At 43.6% G+C, this 18,237-nt stretch overlaps 1 protein-coding gene across 2 annotated transcripts in view; it reads left to right on the top strand.

Moving 5' to 3' along the window:
- Nucleotides 1–300: 300 nt before the first annotated feature.
- MAP3K13 (mitogen-activated protein kinase kinase kinase 13) overlaps nucleotides 301–18,237 on the top strand; it is a 102,056-nt gene continuing 84,119 nt past the window's right edge. Inside the window, exon 1 of one of the 2 annotated variants that reach the window (XM_063429882.1) lies at nucleotides 301–594. The gene's annotated coding sequence lies outside the window, so the exon portion shown is untranslated. Of the gene's footprint in view, nucleotides 595–6,807; nucleotides 6,853–18,237 lie in introns of those variants that run through there. The other variant, XM_063429883.1, reaches the window with a different exon arrangement.

Raw genomic sequence — 18,237 nt, forward strand, 5'->3', positions numbered from 1 at the left:
ACCCTGTCAGTTTCCATAGATTTCTTCAAGGGGGTGGGACTGAAAGTAGTTTATAACAGACTGGAGTTTAATATGTCTGTGCATCCTGCACTCCATCTCTTTCTTGTGTAACATTGTTTCTCTGTGGAAGTTCTACCATTCTGTGTGAGAATTCCATACCTGCCCCCAGTCCAGAGAGTGAAGCAAATATTAACCCCTCCCATCCCTAGCCCCATACTCCCACCCCTCCAGGTCCCTGTCGCTGGATACACACAGACGCAGGTGAACGTCCCCGTGTCCCCTCCCACATTCCTCCTTACTGTGACCAGGCAATGCCGGAGAGCTGGCTCACCACTGACAGGGAGGCTGACAGACTGAGATCACCTGCTGCTGCTTTGGATCTGGGTCTTCTAGTGGTTCCATTGTCTGCTTTCTGGATTATAACTCTCTCTGCTAAGCCACGCTCTACCTGCTGTACATGGAACCACCCCCCAGCTGACAGTTTGGACTACAAAGTTGTAATGGAATGTCCAGAACTTGGGAAACAAATAAAGTATTCTAACCGGCATTTCAAAGAAATCTAGCAATCAAAATATGTTTGTGGATTAAAATCAGGTAAGAAATCAGTTCTGGGAGATTTTGGCAGCTAACAATAACCTACATTTTAAAGATCCGCCCATAAACCTATTGCTCTTGCTGCCTCAGGGCCCAGGTACACATTGCAGAGCCGGTTAAAATAGCTGGCATGGTTTTTTTGTTATTGTCTCTTTATTATCGCCTGCAGTTAATATTTCTATATTGTTTATCAGTTGCTAAGAAGCAAATAACACATCACTCATTGATAATGGCTCTCTTGCATCCATTTAGGCAAAGTGCTTTTTGTTAAGTGCCTCTGACAGCACATTGTAGCAATTGGATGTTGAGATATGCTTTAGTAATGTTAATTCCAGCAGACAGGCCAGGTCAGGTATGCTAAATAAGTTAATTGGATGTGCAATACCATATTCAGCATAGTCTAGTGATTAGCTGACTTATTAACTAAGCAGCCTGCTGTAGCACATAGGTCAGGGTTGTGCAGCCTAGACTGTATTTACATTGTATGTGTCTCTGGCCACAATCTCTTTGTCACTGACTTGTGAATTGCCATCTATTTGCAATTTAGTTGAATATCATGCATATTTAGATTTTTCTTTTTCTTTCCATAAAAAGAGCTTTTTTTTTTCTGCAAAAATATTGTACAGGCATTATTACAACAAGGATCAGCAAATTACAAACAGATCAATTGACTACGTGCAGAACAATGAGTACAGGTTCACATGGCAAGGCGGCTAGCAGAAACTCAATATAACATAGACACTAACTGATCTCTAGGTGCTTATTCTGGCTATTTTTTTCCCCCCAAAAAACACAAGAATATAAAACAAAACAAATTTAAATTCAGCAAAAAATGGTCAATATTGATTTGGAGATATGAGTTATTTTCAGAGGTGTTACCCAAAATGTATGTATGTATGTATGTATGTATATATATATATATATATATATATATATATATATATATATATATATATATATATATATATATATATATATATATAATATTCCAAGCCTTGGCACTCCTACCTCCAGCCAAATGACACCGGGTGCCAAGCCACACTTGTAGGTAGCAGAATAGGAAACTTGCCGGCACTCCTGGATTTGCAGTTTGAGTTTTATTGGCACAAATGGTAGACGTTTCAGTTCCTAATTTGGAACTTTCATCAAGACACAACAGTATATGTATCCTAGGATCACAGACACACACATTTACTGACAGACACAGACTCAGTGACAGACATACATACACAATCACTGACAGACACACATACACACTCACTTACAAAACACACACTCCCTAACAGACACCAAACAGACTCACTAACAGACGCACACAAACTAACACACACACTCTAACACTAACATACACTCTAACACTAACATACACTCTAACACACACACGTTTTTTTAAAAATGTAATCCCACAGCCTCCCTACCTTTTGGAGTGCTGAGGGGATTCCCTGGGGTCCAGTGGTGTCACCTGGTGGGCTGGCTGTCTGGCGGGCGCGCGATAGAGCACTCTCCCCTGAGTACTCCCTGTTCAGCTCCCTCGCGCGCCACATACTGATTCCGAGCTGTAATATGACGTCATATTCCAGCTCCGGTATCAGTGTGGTGCGCGAGGGAGCTGGGCAGAGAGCGCTCAGGGGAGAGTGCTCCCTTGCGCACGCGCCAGCCTGCCCGCCCGGTGACACCAGGGCCAGCCGCGGGGAGCCCTGAGGTGACCGGCTCCTGGGCCCCCCAGGAGAAGAGGCTGGCCACACTGGGTACATGCCGGGTCACAGGGCGGCGGGGACCCCAGTATGTACACCACTGGATACACAATCTCATTAATTTGAAACACTCGCTGACAGACACATAGTGGTACACAAAACAAGGAAGTCCAGCACTCAGCGCTTTAAATCACATCATACATAAACACACAATTACACACACACTGCCCCATGCATACCTAGACAGTCACACACAATACAATACACACACATTCACACTGTCATATGGACACTGTATCAGTCACACACACACACTCTCTATCTCTCAGTGTCACATACACAGAGTCCTTGCTGTCATGAACACTGGGAGGAGGAAAGGAGGCCAGGGTGTCTAGTGGTAGGCAGGTATTCCTTCCTGCTTCCCCTCTGTGCGGCAGCAGCTTTAGACTTGGTGAAGTCCTCTTTAAAACAATTATCTCTCTAAACTCATTTATATAAATATTTTTTTAATGCAAAGCTTCTATGTAAAATAGCTTTCCTTCAAGGGATGTATGCACTCCATACACAAATTAATACACATACATATAAATCCACAGATCATAACTCATACATATATCGACATGTGCACACTCACATACATATACAGAGGCACATACCAAAATACACAGTCACATACATACCGGGTTATTCACAGTCACAGACATACACACATTAACACAATTACAAACATTTATAAAAAAAAAAATAAAACCACAGAAGCACATACATTAAAAGACACACAAAGTCCCATACATAGACACACAACACACGCAGTCACATAGGCTTATGTATAGCAGGTTGGTTGATAGGTTAATTGAATTGGTGTTCAGGTGTGTTATGTGACAGGGTAGGTAGGTAGTTACTCAGCAGAGTATTGTTGGTGTAACACCACCTACACAGCAGCTCCTTTGCCAGCTACATACTGGGGAGAGTTTCTAGGGCTGGGAAGTTTTCAAGGCTACATTCTAAAGCAGCCGCTCACTCTCTTGAGTCCTACCGTGTTCCAAGCTGTGACACTCTTCCCTACAGCGCCCTCCTTATTCTAGTGCTTGGTCACAAATGCCCCCTCATATGATCCTGGTGGTCCAGTGGAATCCTATATCCTTTCCCTGGCAGTCAAGTGGTTAATAGCAGGAAGCGCACATCCTGTTTCAGACCCACTCCTTCACGGCTCTGGCTTTTAATTTTGTCAGAGCGCAGGCTGAGAATCTCTGAGCCTGTTCTCTGACTCACTACCTGAGCGCCGGAACCACGATGGAGAGTATGATCTAAATGCACCTACTACCGGTGCGCACCAGTGGACCAGCAAGGAATCCTTTAAATATAATATGCTGGTGTCCACAACTTGCAAGCTGTGTTGGCCGCTGGGCGCTTCTGTTGTCATGGCGCCCTGTGTAACCGCACAGCTTGCACACCCCAAAGGCTGGTCCTGCTGACACACACTGGCACTCACTCTCAATGACACACTCACATAGACCCTGACACACACAAACCCTGACAGACACACACACTCAATGACAGACAACCACTTACTTGACAGACACACTCGCTGACACACACACAAACACTAACATACACACACTTACTGACGGACACACACATTGACAGACACACTTACTGCCAGACACACACACTCACTGACATTTACTGACAAAAACACACACACAAACACTCACTGGCAGACACACTCGCTGACACACACACACACACACAAACACTGACCGACACATACACACTCACTGACAGATACATTTACTGACCAAAACATGGACACTCACTGACGGACACTCACTGACGGACACTCACTGACGGACACTCACTGACGGACACTCACTGACGGACACTCACTGACGGACACTCACTGACGGACACTCACTGACGGACACTCACTGACGGATATACACTAACTCACTGACAGACACACACTTACTGACATACATACACAGACACACACACTTACTGATAGACACATACACACTTACACAGTCTTGCACACATACTCAGAAATTAATTGTATTGTTTGTTGCTCCTACCTTTAGGAGTCTTCTGGGTCCTCTCCCTGGGATCCAGTAACTTTCATGATCCTCTCCTCTCTCCTCCCTCGCACGGTTTAGTGATGCGGGGCTGGAATTACATCATATTCCGGCTCCCGGCATCACCACAGAGGGCACGCAAGGGAGCAGGAAAATCATCAGCACAAGCAGTGCTTCCTCGCCGCCTGCTTCCTTCCTCACCTGGCCGGTATATTGCTGCAGAGTAGGCACTTGTCGTCTGGGATAAGCAGGTGCCTACTCTAACTTGCTATATAACCACCATTCCGGGGGCGCCCTTAGGTGGCTAGCTGGCCGTCTGCTGGACTCCCTGTGACAGGCCATCGGCCTGCTCCGCGCGGTTCCCCCTACTTCCTGGTGCCTGGGCGCAGTGCACCCTGTGCACCCGCCCAGGATCGGCCCTGTGTATCTACAGGGCAATCAAAAATGTTATTAAACAAAGCCTGTAGGGTGAGTGTGATCTTCTCTGGTGTTAATAGGGGGTTCTGGGAGGCCCCTGATTCTCAAGCTGTTTCTCCGACCCCCTATATCTAGGTCATCTAGTCGTCTATGGAATTGGGCTAGAAAGTAGGTGTGTTTGCGCACCTGTTCTTGTTGGTTTTGGAGGTTTAGGTCTTTGGAGTCCCTTTCATCCTCCAGCGTTTGTACTCTGGAACCCGGATGGTGAAGGTCAGTGCTTAGGGTAAGTATCTCAACACCATTATATTGACATGCAATCATATTTTTAATATCTTATGGCCATGTCTATTTTGTTATCTAGTGCACTATATAGTCCTTTTATTCATTTGTAAATCAAATTCTGCGATTGTGATTAAAGACAACAAGGCCGTATTTTGCTGCATTGTGGCAAACAGAATTCCTGGCTGGGTGTTAATGGCAAATAAAGACCATTTGGCTTATGGGTAGCGGACTTCAAGCTCTGTACTTGTGCACACAGCTATTAAAATCATTGTTATCATTCTTGAGTTAATTTGACAGCAAACAACAAACCCGTAGGTTCTTAGGTCCTAGCTTGCATGTTTACAGCCTCCTTTTTCTTTTTTGCAGATTTTAAATGGTCATTTTAAATGAATGTGACAATCGCACTGTTTATATGTCCTTTGTTGTGCCTGTATGCTCCAATAACTTCTGGGGTGAAATTACACGCACTCCATAAAATTAGTTGCCTATCATTTTACTCTCCCTGATAAATGTGTGGGATACGCGATTTGACAAGCACACAACAAATGGGTAGTTAAATGATTTCAGTATATTATTATTTACAGGTTTTTTTTTACTAACATGAGAATTCAAAGTGAATTTCAAATGTAAGGTCAAAATAGCCGAACTTGAATTATTCTCTAAGTCAATTATGCTTTCAGGTTGGCTTCTCTAGCCTTGGATTTAAAATTCTCTATGAATTCTCACTTTAGTAAATAGCCCTGAATCTGTCAGTAAACCGTGTTTCTTGTACCGTATTGTGTGATTAAATATGAGTCTAGTTTTGTAACCAAATGTCATGGGCATGGATGATTTGCTAACATTTATTGGATGGGAAAGATTTAAATTCAGCAGATTTCTGATCTGGCATTTTGCCTTCGAGGCACATCTAATATATGAAATATTGGCGGAAGTTCACCCAAGCCTGCTGCTCTCAGTGTGCGTGATGATTTTACACTGCTGTTGGTAAAATACAAAAACAATACAGGACTAAACAGTGAACGCAGTATTAGAACAAAGAATGATGCAAATTTGTACTCTCCAAAATCTCCATCTTCCTTGCTCTTGAATGTAAAACATAAGATGGATTTAGGGTCACCAGATCTATCATTATGTGGCCACATCACTTCTTCATGTGGTTGGACAATACGTGAAATGAGCGGTTTTGTATTATGTATCTTTTGTCTAATGCATGACGGAAACAAAATGAATGAGTGAAGAAGGCCTCCTGAAGAACACTCCAGCCCCCATAATGACTTCATCTCATTGAAGTCGCTATGTGGCTGGAGGTCCAGGCTGATGCTTTATCTTGTGGGTGAAAGCTAAGTCCTCCATTCCCAATAATGACTTTATTGAGATGAACTAGTTATAGGGGCTCCTTTAAAGTGTTACTCCAAGCACCATGACCCCTTTAGTGATTTGAAGTGGTCATGGTGCAGCATTTTGCTATGAAACGCTACTCATACAGAGTTTAACCCCTTTGCTGCAGGATGTGTAATTACACCTCCAAGCAGTGTCATTGGGGCGTCATTAGTCATGAGACTCGTGCCTGGCAGGTGCCCAGGAAAGTGGGCAAACCTTTGGAAAAAAAAAAGTTTGCCCCATTACCGAGGATCTAAGCAAGGCTACTCCTGGCGTCATAATCACCATTTTAAAATTTCAATCTTACAGCAGCTGAATGCTACATACTACCAGACAGCGGTTTTCACAAGCTGCCTATACACATGAAGGACAATATGTGTTCGTGGTGGATGTGACTAACCTAGATACAGTAGGTAGGACTTGCTATTCTTTATTTACATGCAGCATTTATTTTCCTGTTTGAAAAGGTCATGAAACCTGTGGGACATTGAATTCATTGAGTTCCTTTATTGATGGTAAAGGAGTATATCCAGTTGTAGCATTGCCTGTGGAACTTACTAGGTTAATTGGCAGACCCTCAAAGTTGTTGGAGTTTTAAGCCCCTCTCATGCCTAGTTAACCAGCTGTGCACAAATAGCTATGTGCTTTATGGTGAGAAAGACCAATTATGGGAGAACTGTACAGGATGAGAGCTATCAGGCAGCTGTTACGTTCCTGCCATGAACTATAAGCCTATCATGTGTCCGATGAAACTGTAAGAATTGCTGCGGGAGATTAGGGGGACATCAGTTGTGCTGCCAACTAAAGAACCATTTACATGCCAGATGGGGCCATACAATGTGCTTCAGATCAATTAACATTGCTATAAAAGTTATGTGTTACATTTTTAGTGTCACGTAAATTGATTTAGAAACCGGCGCATGTTACATTGGGAAAAAAAAAATCTGCATTCATTCTATCCAATTAAAAACATTGTATCTCATGTGAAAGGGGGTTATCGTGTTTCTAATTTTCTCTCTCTCTCATATACATACATACATACACACAAACACATGATTGTGTGGAATAAATTGTCCACTTTAAAATGGGCACAGAAAGTGGACATTTCAAAGAGACTTGTCAGAGATCTTGGTGAAGTGTTCTGAGTGCCATACCCCTGTCTTTTTAACCCTACAACTTAAAGGCGTACTCAAATGTTCATGACCACTTCTGCTTTTAGAAGTGATCATGGAGTAAGGAATCTAGATGTGCAGTGTTTTAGCTTCAGACACTGCACAACAAGAGTATTTTGTAGTTGCACCCTTTCCACATGTTACTTAGGCAGCCCAGAACTTGGTTCCAGATGCCTAATGTCAGTTCTGTCCATATTTTACGTCTGTCGTCCGTGCACACTGAACATTGACAACAGACGCAATCAGTTTATCTGCTTAGTTTTGTGTCTCCCCTTTCTCCCATTAGCCCTCCTGATTCCATTGTTTTTTTGTTTTTTTTCAGAATCCCTCCACACTCCCTCTCCCCCTACCCTTACTGGCTCGGAGCATGCGCATGCGCTCTGAGAAAGCTCAATGGTCCAATCAAAGGCTTCTCTCTGACAAGCGCTTTGTCCAGTGCTGGATTTCAGATGTGTAAATATTTTATTGCTTTTTCTTAACAGTGTTTGTGGTGGTACCTAAAGAGTAATGCCAAATAGGGAATTATTCCTTAAAAATAAAAAATGTATAAGGGTTTGGTAAGCTTTTAAAACATTGTCATTTAGTAGATACAGCAGTATCTTCTAAACAGCCACTAGAGGCACTTTCACCCCAATAGCAGTGTTTCCCCCAGGGGAAATATTGGGCTGACTGAGATCTGCAACACTGAAGATCTCCACCAAAGAGGTGAAGCGACATTGTGGAGACTGGCTCAGTGAGGGCTAAATAGTAAGTAATACTCCCCTTTCAAACCCTCACACTGCAGGGGGGACACCAAAATTTGGTAGATTAAAACGTGTTTGTATTCCTAATGCTATTGTTTACCTTTAATGGGGAGCAAGGGCCTACATTTGTATTTGCTATTAAATTGTACATAAAAATGGGTTTACCGGACTACCTTTGCTCTTCTCAACCTTTGGCCGCTGCTCTGATAAGCTGTTGTTTTTCAGCGGAGTTAATCAACACACTATCCTTTCTGATAAGACTAAATGTTACAGTGCTACTTCTAGAACAGTAATTTTAAACTTTTTTTTTTTTTTTTAAAGAAATGACAATTATGGAAATCCATTTTTTTTTTATTTTAAAAATGGATAAATGACTTGTGCTTTAGGTTTAATGTACATTAAAATATGAAAAAAACAAAACCTCTTTGACTGTGTTCCTAAAATTGGCATTGGAAGGAGACTGTAACGTTTCAATAAGCTTTTGTGGCAAAGAAAAAAAGTGATATATCTAATGGTGAGTTGGAATGACAGAGAAAGGTGTAAACATCTGTAGATATAATGAGCACTTACTTTTTACCAAAGATACAAAAATGTTCTTCATTCACAAAATGCTTACTCCAAACCATATGTACATTTATTTCCATGTAAATGCTCTAAGGTAATTGTGAGTAATTGTATATTAATATATATAACATTTATACATGATTTGTCCATATAGTGCTTTGCAGCTTTCTGTCAGGAACCAATATCCGGTATACAGGCAACATAAATCTCGAAGTGTGGCCTTAAACCCGTAGTGACCAGACCGTTTTTCAATTTTCTTACCGTTAAGGACCAGGGCTGTTTAAAAATGTCTGCAGTGTTGTGTTTAGCTGTAATTTTCCTCTTACTCATTAACCGTACCGACACCTATTATATAATGTTTTCCTCGCCATTAAATGGTATTTCTAAAGATACCATCATTTTCATCATATCATATAATTTACGCTAAAACAAATGATAAAATATGATGAAATTCTTTTTAAAAACACACTTTTTCTAACTTTGACTCCCAAACTCTGTTACACATCAACAAACGCCAAAAAACACCCATGCTAAATATTTTCTAAATTTTGTCCTGAGTTTAGAAATACCCAAATGTAAACATGTTCTTTTTTTTTTTTTTTTTTTTTTTGCAAGTCATAGGGCTATAAGTACAAGTAGGACATTGCTGTTTCAAAATATATATTTTTAAAATGTATCAATAGTGACATTGTAACACTGCTATCTGTCATATATCTCTGAATCACACCTCATATGTACATATATTTTTTTTAAAGTAGACCACCCAGGGTATTCAATATGGGGTATATTCAGTCTTTTTTAGTAGCCAGATAAGACACAGGCTTGATAGAAAATAGACAACATTCTTGCAGAGGGTCGTATATATCTTTCTGAAGAAAAAACAAACAAAAAACAAGCAGTGCAGAAGATGGTACACTTTATACATTCACACAAATATTTGTGCTACATATATTTGTGTGTAGGTATAAAGTGTACCATCTTCTGCACTGTCTGCTTGTTTTTGTTTTTTCTCTCTCTCCACCCTTAACTCTGATCTTCAGATAGATATTTATGACCCTCTGCAAGAATGTTGTCTATTTTCTATCAAACCTGTGTCTTATCTGCACTCATGTCGCTTTAACCCCTGTATCACTACTCAACTTTGAATTTTATGTGTCGTCTTGCTCAGAAAGGCTTCAGATTTGAGAATGGGAGGTTCTCCCAAAAGCTTGTCTTTAAAAAATTCTGTTAGTCCAATAAAAAAAGATATTACAAGATACACATTTTATCTGGTTTTTACATCTACATCACTGGACTAATACGGCTACAATCTCTAGATAGATATAATATATATATATGTATGTATGTGTGTGTGTGTGTATATATATATATATGTGTGTGTGTGTGTGTATATATATATATATATATATATATATATATATATATATATATAATTTGTGGTCGGGGACAAAAAGCCGTACTCATAACAGGTTAGACATTTGAGCAAGTCGGTTGTGGTGTGCCGAAACCGACGTATCGGGTAGGCCTGTAATAAAAGAGGGCCCACCTGGTAATGGTATGTATATAAATATTTAGGGGAGTGGTGGGAGGGTTGAACCCGGAGGCATCAGCCCTGTGGAGTAGGGGGTCTGTGCTTATATAGCCGGGTAACCCCTCCCACAACTTCAGGCTCCGCCTTCCAGTTTGTAGTCGGGGACAAAAAGCCGTACTTATAACAGGTTAGACATTTGAGGAAGTCGGTTATGGTGTGCCGAAACTGATGTATCGGGTAGGCCTGTAATAAAAGAGGGCAAACAGTTTGAATGAAATTCACTTTATTATACATCTTTTTACATGGAAAGATTCTTAAAGGCTTGTCTTATTTCTGGCTCTGGTTGTGGTATGTATGTGGAATAGACTGAGGATTTCCATCATCCTAATCTTTTAATGATGTGAACTGGAACGTTTTGTCTTGAGGCGGCGGAGGCTGCCCCTATTCTGAATGAGTGTCCTGTAAAGGCATTGGGGTTAAGACCCAGCCTAGTTAAGAGAGCTCTGATGTATGAAATTAACTTGGCTGTGGTGAGTAGTTTGGTTTTGTTAGGATTTGTATCAACGAGTGATGCTACATACTGGTCTATTATTACCACTGGGCACCATTTGTTGGCCGTGGGATAGTAATTTATTTCTGTAGGTAGTCCTGATTGGTTGGTTTTAGTGTGACTGATGGTGAGAACGTAATGGTCTGAATGTTTGTTTAGATCGGATACTTTCAGATAATCTTTTGATAATGTGATGTTGTCAGCGGTGAATTTGTTGGGTCGCAAGAACCCATAAAATGCCAGGTAAACTGCAGTTTTGATGGTGAGATTCGTATTTGGTTCGAAGGGTTTGGTGTCTAATAGGTCGGATAGTGCCCGGAATTTGGGACCGTCTGTAGGTTGTCTTTTAGTTGTAGTGGGGTTGTCTAGACGCTGTATGCCTCTGAGTATATTCTTCACTGGGTAGGAGGACCTAAATGGTTTGATGCTAGGATAGGCACTTAATATATGATGTTGTATACCAGTGATCTGGAGTTTTATGGTGTTTAGGGACAGTTTTAAGTAAAGGTGGCAAAGGGATATAAATGCTACTATAGTATCCAGAGAATGAACATCTGCAACTTGATATTCAGAGGTAAATTTGTTATATACTGCACAGGCTCTATTGTATGATTTGGAGGTGTTGATTGAAAGGGCAGCGCTAGCCAGGAACCTGCTGTGCGCCATTAAGCGGGTCAGTCCAGGATTAGGTCTTGGAACGAGGGGGTTGGCACTGCCATTTTGTCGGCTAACGGGTGGGCTTAGAAGAATCTCTAAAATTGAGAGCGAGACAGGGCGTCAGCTGCAATGTTAGTGTGTCCTGGTATGTGGAAGCATGTGACATGGAAGTGTAAAGTGCGCAAGCCAGGAGGATTTGCCTTTGTTTAGAATGTCGCTTGCAGCTTTGTTATCTGTAAAGCATTTTACTGCTTTACCTTCCCATAGGCGCCCCCAGACTTTGGCGGCCGCAACTATGGGGTATATTTCAAACAAAGCTGAAGTCGTATAGATAGAGGGCAGATTTGAGGTCTCCAGTGGCCACTTGTCTCTAAACCAGGCATTGTTGTAAATAGCGGCAACCAGGTATGTGCTGCGGCGTCTGTCCAGATAGCGGGAGAATGTTCTGAAACGGGGGGTATGAACATCGCTTTACCGTTCCAGTGGGACATAAACCTGAGCCACATGCGGAGATCGGCTATGGCGTGTTCATCTAATGTAATGGTGCTGATGTCATTTGTTAGTTGGGGGAGAAGACTCAAGAGCCTTGATATGAATGCTCTGCCTTGAGGTATTATCCTCATTGCAAAGTTGAGTGTACCTAGTAAAGACTGCAGCTCAGTTTTCGTACACTTGTTTCCCTTCAAAAAAGACTCCACCGCTTGTGTGATCCTGATCACTTTCTCCCTCGGGAGGCTAGCTTGTAGCGCTATGGAATCTAGACGGATTCCTAGGAAAACCAAATTGGTGGTAGGCCCTACTGTCTTCTCCTGAGAGAGTGGTATCCCTAGTGTAGCAAAAAGCGCCCTTGTTTTGTTAATGCTGGTGGGTGTTGTGTGTGGGGCTTCTATTGTGAGAAAGTCGTCCAGATAGTGGATCACGGATGGACAATTGCATATGTTGAGAAGGAGCCAGCCTAGTGTGTCTGCAAATACGTCAAATAGTTTCGGACTGCTTTTTGATCCGAATGTCAGTCGTGTGGCAAAGTAGTATTTCCCCCCCACACTTGATTCCGTGCACAGGCCATAGGGATGGGTGTATAGGTAAGAGCTTGAAGGCGTTTGAGATGTCTGTTTTGCCTAGCCACGCATCTACCCCGGCTCTTAATATGGCATGGATAGCGTTATCCACTGTGGCATAGTATAATGAAAACTCTGGAGAGGGGATTAATGAGCTGATACTCTGAGTAGACAATGAATGTGGAGCCGATAAATCGATAAAGAGCTGTCGTTTATTGGAGAATTTACCCGTGGCGATGCCTATGGGGTTTGTGCGCCAACAGGAAAATGGTGGGTGAGTTAAAGGTCCCAGTATGAAGCCATTGTCTAGCTCTTTTTTGATCAGAGCTTTGGTGTTCTGGGGGTCAAGTAAAGCTGACTGTAGGTTGGGACATTCCTGGGTGCAAGTAGGGAGTGCAATTATACCTGTGTTGGAAACCTACAATGAAAACTTGAATCAAGTCTACCAAGGGGGGTGAAGGGTGTGCGTGGAGATAGTGTGCCAGGTTGTCTATGTTTACTTCGGTCAGTCATGGCTTAGGATACAGACGGTTAGGGCACATGGTTTTAGTGTGTGCAGTAGCCTGCATGAGCTAAATCCGCAACTGCCAGAATTGAAATTGTTGCAGATTTGCGCCTTTCCTAGGAATATGATAGGCCTGCCCAATTTGTCTTTAAGACCTCTGTGTTCTGTGGCTGACGAAACGAAGGGGGTACGGCTGGTGGTAGGGAGATTTGGATCTGCTGGACACAAGTTGGTGGAGTGGGACCCGGAAGCGCATATGGTGCAAGAGGGGGGGCTTCAGACCCGCGAAGTGGCGACAGAATAGTTCAGTGTCAAGCCTACTCCAGTTCGTGGGGATGTTAATTTGTGCTAGGGAAGCTGCTGCTTTGGCGGAAAAAGATTTATGGTAGTCGTAGTATGCAAAACCACCATACTTGTGTCCCAGATCCACCAACTTGTGCATCTACAAGTCCAATTCTTCCCTACGGTGAGGTGAGGTGGTGCAAATTACGTCACGGTACAGTCCAAAGGCGAGCACGAATTCAGGGATAGTGAGTTTGCGATTAAGACTGTGGCTTTTAGTACGACCGACAAATCCCCATACTTGTATGATTTGTTCTCCATGACATCCTAAGATGCAATTAGGGAAACTAAGTTGACGTCCTTGCCCTCCAGGATGTCCTTTCGAACGGTCGGGGGTATTAGGTGCACAGGGGTGACTATGTGGGTGAAAGTGCCGGGAGTGGGGTCAAAAAAGATGGGATTACCGTGTGAAGGAGAGAGGGTGAGGAGCTCCGTTACAGGTGAAGGTATAGGCGCCTGAGGATTCTCCAGTTTCTCTAGTCTGACGCTGACGGTGTTGATGGAAGTTAGTAGGGCTACCATCATGTTCTTCACTTCAGTGAAGTTGTCTGCATTGGATAGTGGCACTGTAGCACAAGGCCTGGGAGTGCCGGAACTAGAGGTTAGGAGGCGGTACAGTTCGGCTTTGCGGCCAGTGGCAGGGAAAGGAATGCCTAGGCGTTTCAGCTCGCTGGCGAGTTTAGGGATAGTCCAGGAGCGGAGGGAGCCAAGGCTAGCTGTCTCTAGGTGATCTGTTGGGGTACTGGGTCCGGGTTGGGTGAGGGGTCTGACTGGGGTGCCAGGCAGAAAGAGTTCTTCTTCTTTTACTGGTATTTGTGACATTCTACAATAGAAGAATTTAATAGTGAGTCTTGGGCAGGGCTGAGCCGGCCTATGCCAACTGGTTACTAGCTAGCTATTGTAAATATGCATGTTGAATTTACCTCGTCTTAGTAGGGGTGATAGGGCCTGCGTTAATGCGGAGTGGTTTCACGAGGCTCTACCCATGAGTTTAAGTGAGGGCCTCTCGGTCACAGGGAGAGGTATTCTCTCCGTCTTTAAGCAACTAAGAGAGAGGGGGCACGATCGGAGCAGCCCCTAACTATCCTATAGGGAAAGATGTGAAGCTTTATCTATGTATAGGGTTGAGTATGGGGGTGGGGGGGGGGGGGCATGCTTTACAAGGTTAGTTTAAATGACTAAACAAGGCTTAACTTTAACAAAGTAGCCAGTGGTACACTTTTAGTGCTGGCTGGGGTAGGGGAAGGGTTTCCCAGGTGAGAATGGGATGCGGGATTACTTGCCATGGGTTTAAGGCACACTTACCTAGGTCATATGACACTGCTGGAGACATGAGAAGAGAGGGGGAGGGTTGTCTGAACTTTAGGGAGTACCTAAAGAGAACACGGATGACATAGAAGGACCGGTCATATACTAATATAGGAGTGACAATTAGCCGGTAATGGGTTAGGTAGGGTTTGAGCGTGTTACTAAGAACGGCGGCCCTCTGAGGTGAGGTTAAAGTAGTCCTAGTAACGTTTGGGCCCTCCCCACAACGTAGGGCAATTCTATACCTGAATCGTGGTACCAGGTGGATCCTGTTGCTGTGAGGATGGGAGGATAGTTTGCGACGTAGGTGTCACCTAGTTTGGTATAGATATATACCCATTAGGGTGGCTTAGGAGACAAGAGTATATGGAAGAACGTATGGTGGTGGTAGTTTAGTTGAGAAATAGAGCAGCTTTATGATTGTGACATCATGTTAAGGAAATTGGCGGACTTACGTTTTACGGTTCTGAGGGGAAGATGTTTGGTTTACTGACCGTAAATATTGGCCTTATAGGTTGCTGAAATCAGTACGGAAATAATGGTTGACCTGGATACGAGGAAATAAATGATTTGGCATACGTATGGTGAGATAGTTGGTGCAGAGACGTAATGATCATGGCAGCTCTGCGAGGCTGCGTGACATGATTCATCAACTGTATGTGCATATAACATTTAAAACAGTAGTCTAAGTAAGATGGGAGTAGAAGTATTATTAGGAGTGAAAGGACCAAATTCTCTATGCATAGGGGATTATCCCGAATGTTGTAGTACCCATATGTGACCATTAGATGGCAGTGCGGTAGTGATTTGACCTTAACGTTTGACTAATTGGTCGGTTGAATTACTTAGACTGTGTGGAAAGCGTGGGAACGAACGGTTCGTGCGGTAAGTTTTATGTGAACGGCGACCTCGCTGCCGGAGGAGCGACCCGGAAGTGCAAGCAAGGTAATAGGTCGACCGTGTGACCTGCGGGAGTTGGTACCCGGGCTGGAGCTGATTACCGCGTATGAATATGAAATGCTGGATGCTGGAGGGACCCTGGAGATGCTGTCGAGTCCGGTGAGTGGACGGGGACAGTAAGAAATACCGGCAGGACCGATCGTTTGGAGATACGACCATGTATTCCTGACGACCCCCCCCCCCCCCCAACCCCCTTAAAAGCAATAAAACTCACCTTATTTTGGGGCGCTGGCTCCGTCCCCTTGGATAAAATTGGCAAGCGGACGGGACCAAATGCTGTTTTGGCCAATCAGCACCTCCTCATAGAGATACATTGAATTAATTCATCACTGTGAGGAAAATTCAGCGCCCCCATGCAGAGCGTGGAGATGCTGAACGGCACTGCTGCCTACTGTGCAGCACTGAGCCAGGAAGCGCCTCCAGTGGCCATCTGAGTAATGGCCACTTGGAGGTGTCCCTAGGGGCAATGTAAACACTGCCTTTTCTCTGAAAAGGTAGTGTTTGCATTAAAAAGCTTGCATATAATGATTATACTCACCAGAACAACTGCATTAAGCTGTAGATGTTCTGATGACTATAGTGTCCCTTTAAAGAATAACTTGAGAGTGTAAGAGCAGCCAATTAAAATCACTAAAATGTTTTTTACCACCAGAACACATTTTTTTTTTTTTAAATTCTTTATTTTATTGTGCATGTTTTACAGATAGGTTCCACAACGCCACAACAGTGTAATCTTGAACATTGCCTTATGAACATTGGCATGGAAGACGGTGCACATTTTTATATAATGGAAAAGTTTTAAACAATTAAACACATAACAATTTAGGTCTGAGCGCTATGCAGTAAGGTTTATCTGGCATTTGCAGCATCCTGTATCTGGACTTAAAATATTTCTTTAGCATTGACATTGGACCGTGGTATACAGTTAGATATAGTGCGTGTAATCTCGGCTAGACCTGTTGCTTTAGTTAAGTAGGGCTTCTGCCCTGTTTAAGGTTGCACAAGGTGTGCAGTGAGCAAAACGTTGTAAAAATATACATGCAAACACAAAACAGCAAAAAACATATGTACAGGTCCCGCCGTGGAGCACAAGTGTATGGAAGGCGAACATTGAGGCATAAGAGATCAGGATCAAAATAAATTATAACTTAAATTAATGCAGTGTGCCGCCCGATAAAATAAAGATGCCTGTTATAGCTTTAGAGGCTGGGTCTGCATTATTGAGGGGTGTGGATGGGTGTTCGGCAGATAACCTGTAGGATTTAGTAATTGGATAGCATACAGGTGAGGTTAGTTGCCCTGAGTGTCTTTGGTGGAGAGGGATGGTTAATCCCTGTGGTGTGTGATGTGGTTAGTGGTGAGGTGAACCTCGCTACTTACATTGAGTGCCCTGGACCTGTATGGTGCTTCAGATGTCGGGCTAAACTATAGCAACTGAAGTCAGTGATGCTAGGTGAGGGCGGTTGTGCGGCTCAGCAGCCCTGATGGCGTGGTTGCAAGGGGGGATGTGTATGGCTATGTGTTAATCAGTAGCCATGATGTGCCACCTATCGTGTAAGTGCTGTCTATGTGAGGGTGCATAGTAATACCGTTTCCCCAACATATTTACAACCATGCAAGCAGTATTAAAAGTGGGTGGTTTAGCCCTGCCAGTCTTTGAGGGTCCCTCAGGTATGGGCCGGTTTCCGTGCATCTTGGGTGGTCCCTCGTGGGACAAATGTCTCAGAAGTAGCAGGGTTCCATTCATGGGGCTTTGAGGGCTTGCGGTGTTGTGAAATAGAGTCTTGTGGAAGGCCCAAAATTGTTAGGTGCCTTCTCGCCTCCAGCAGATCTGTTATTAAATACGTGGTTTCTTCATGAATCACCTGCAGTTTGTGGGGTGGGCGCCATTGGTACCTGATACCATGTGCACAGAGTAAGGCGGTGAAGGGCCGAAGTGTTGCGCGCCAGGCCGTTGTTCCTTTGGACAGGTCTGCATAAAAAGAGAGGGACATGTCTTCGAAGGCGTATGGAGTATTGCCTCTGATGGCGGTCATGATAGCCTCCTTGTCCTGACGCTTTTGGAATTTTACAATGAGGTCTCGGGGTGCCGCTTTAGGGGCCGTCGTTGGTTTAGGTATCCTTAATACGCCATCCAGGCTCACCCCCTTGGCTTGCTTCGGAGGGAGTATTTTGCTTATGAGGCGCCTTATGATATGAGGCAGTTCAGTATCCGGGGCCGACTCCACTATGCCCCTGATCTTAATATTTTGGGCGCGGCGCAAGTCCTCCATAGCCGCCATTTTTTTGCTCCACCATCAGGTGCTGTTGATGCAGTGAGTTTATCTCCTGTTGGCACTCATTCATTCGCCGAGTGAGGTTGCCGGAGTCTCGCTCCACAGTTCCCATGCGGTCTGTCAGGCCCTTAA

This window comes from Pelobates fuscus, chromosome 8 (genome assembly GCF_036172605.1).
Source record: "Pelobates fuscus isolate aPelFus1 chromosome 8, aPelFus1.pri, whole genome shotgun sequence".
NCBI lineage: Eukaryota > Metazoa > Chordata > Amphibia > Anura > Pelobatidae > Pelobates > Pelobates fuscus.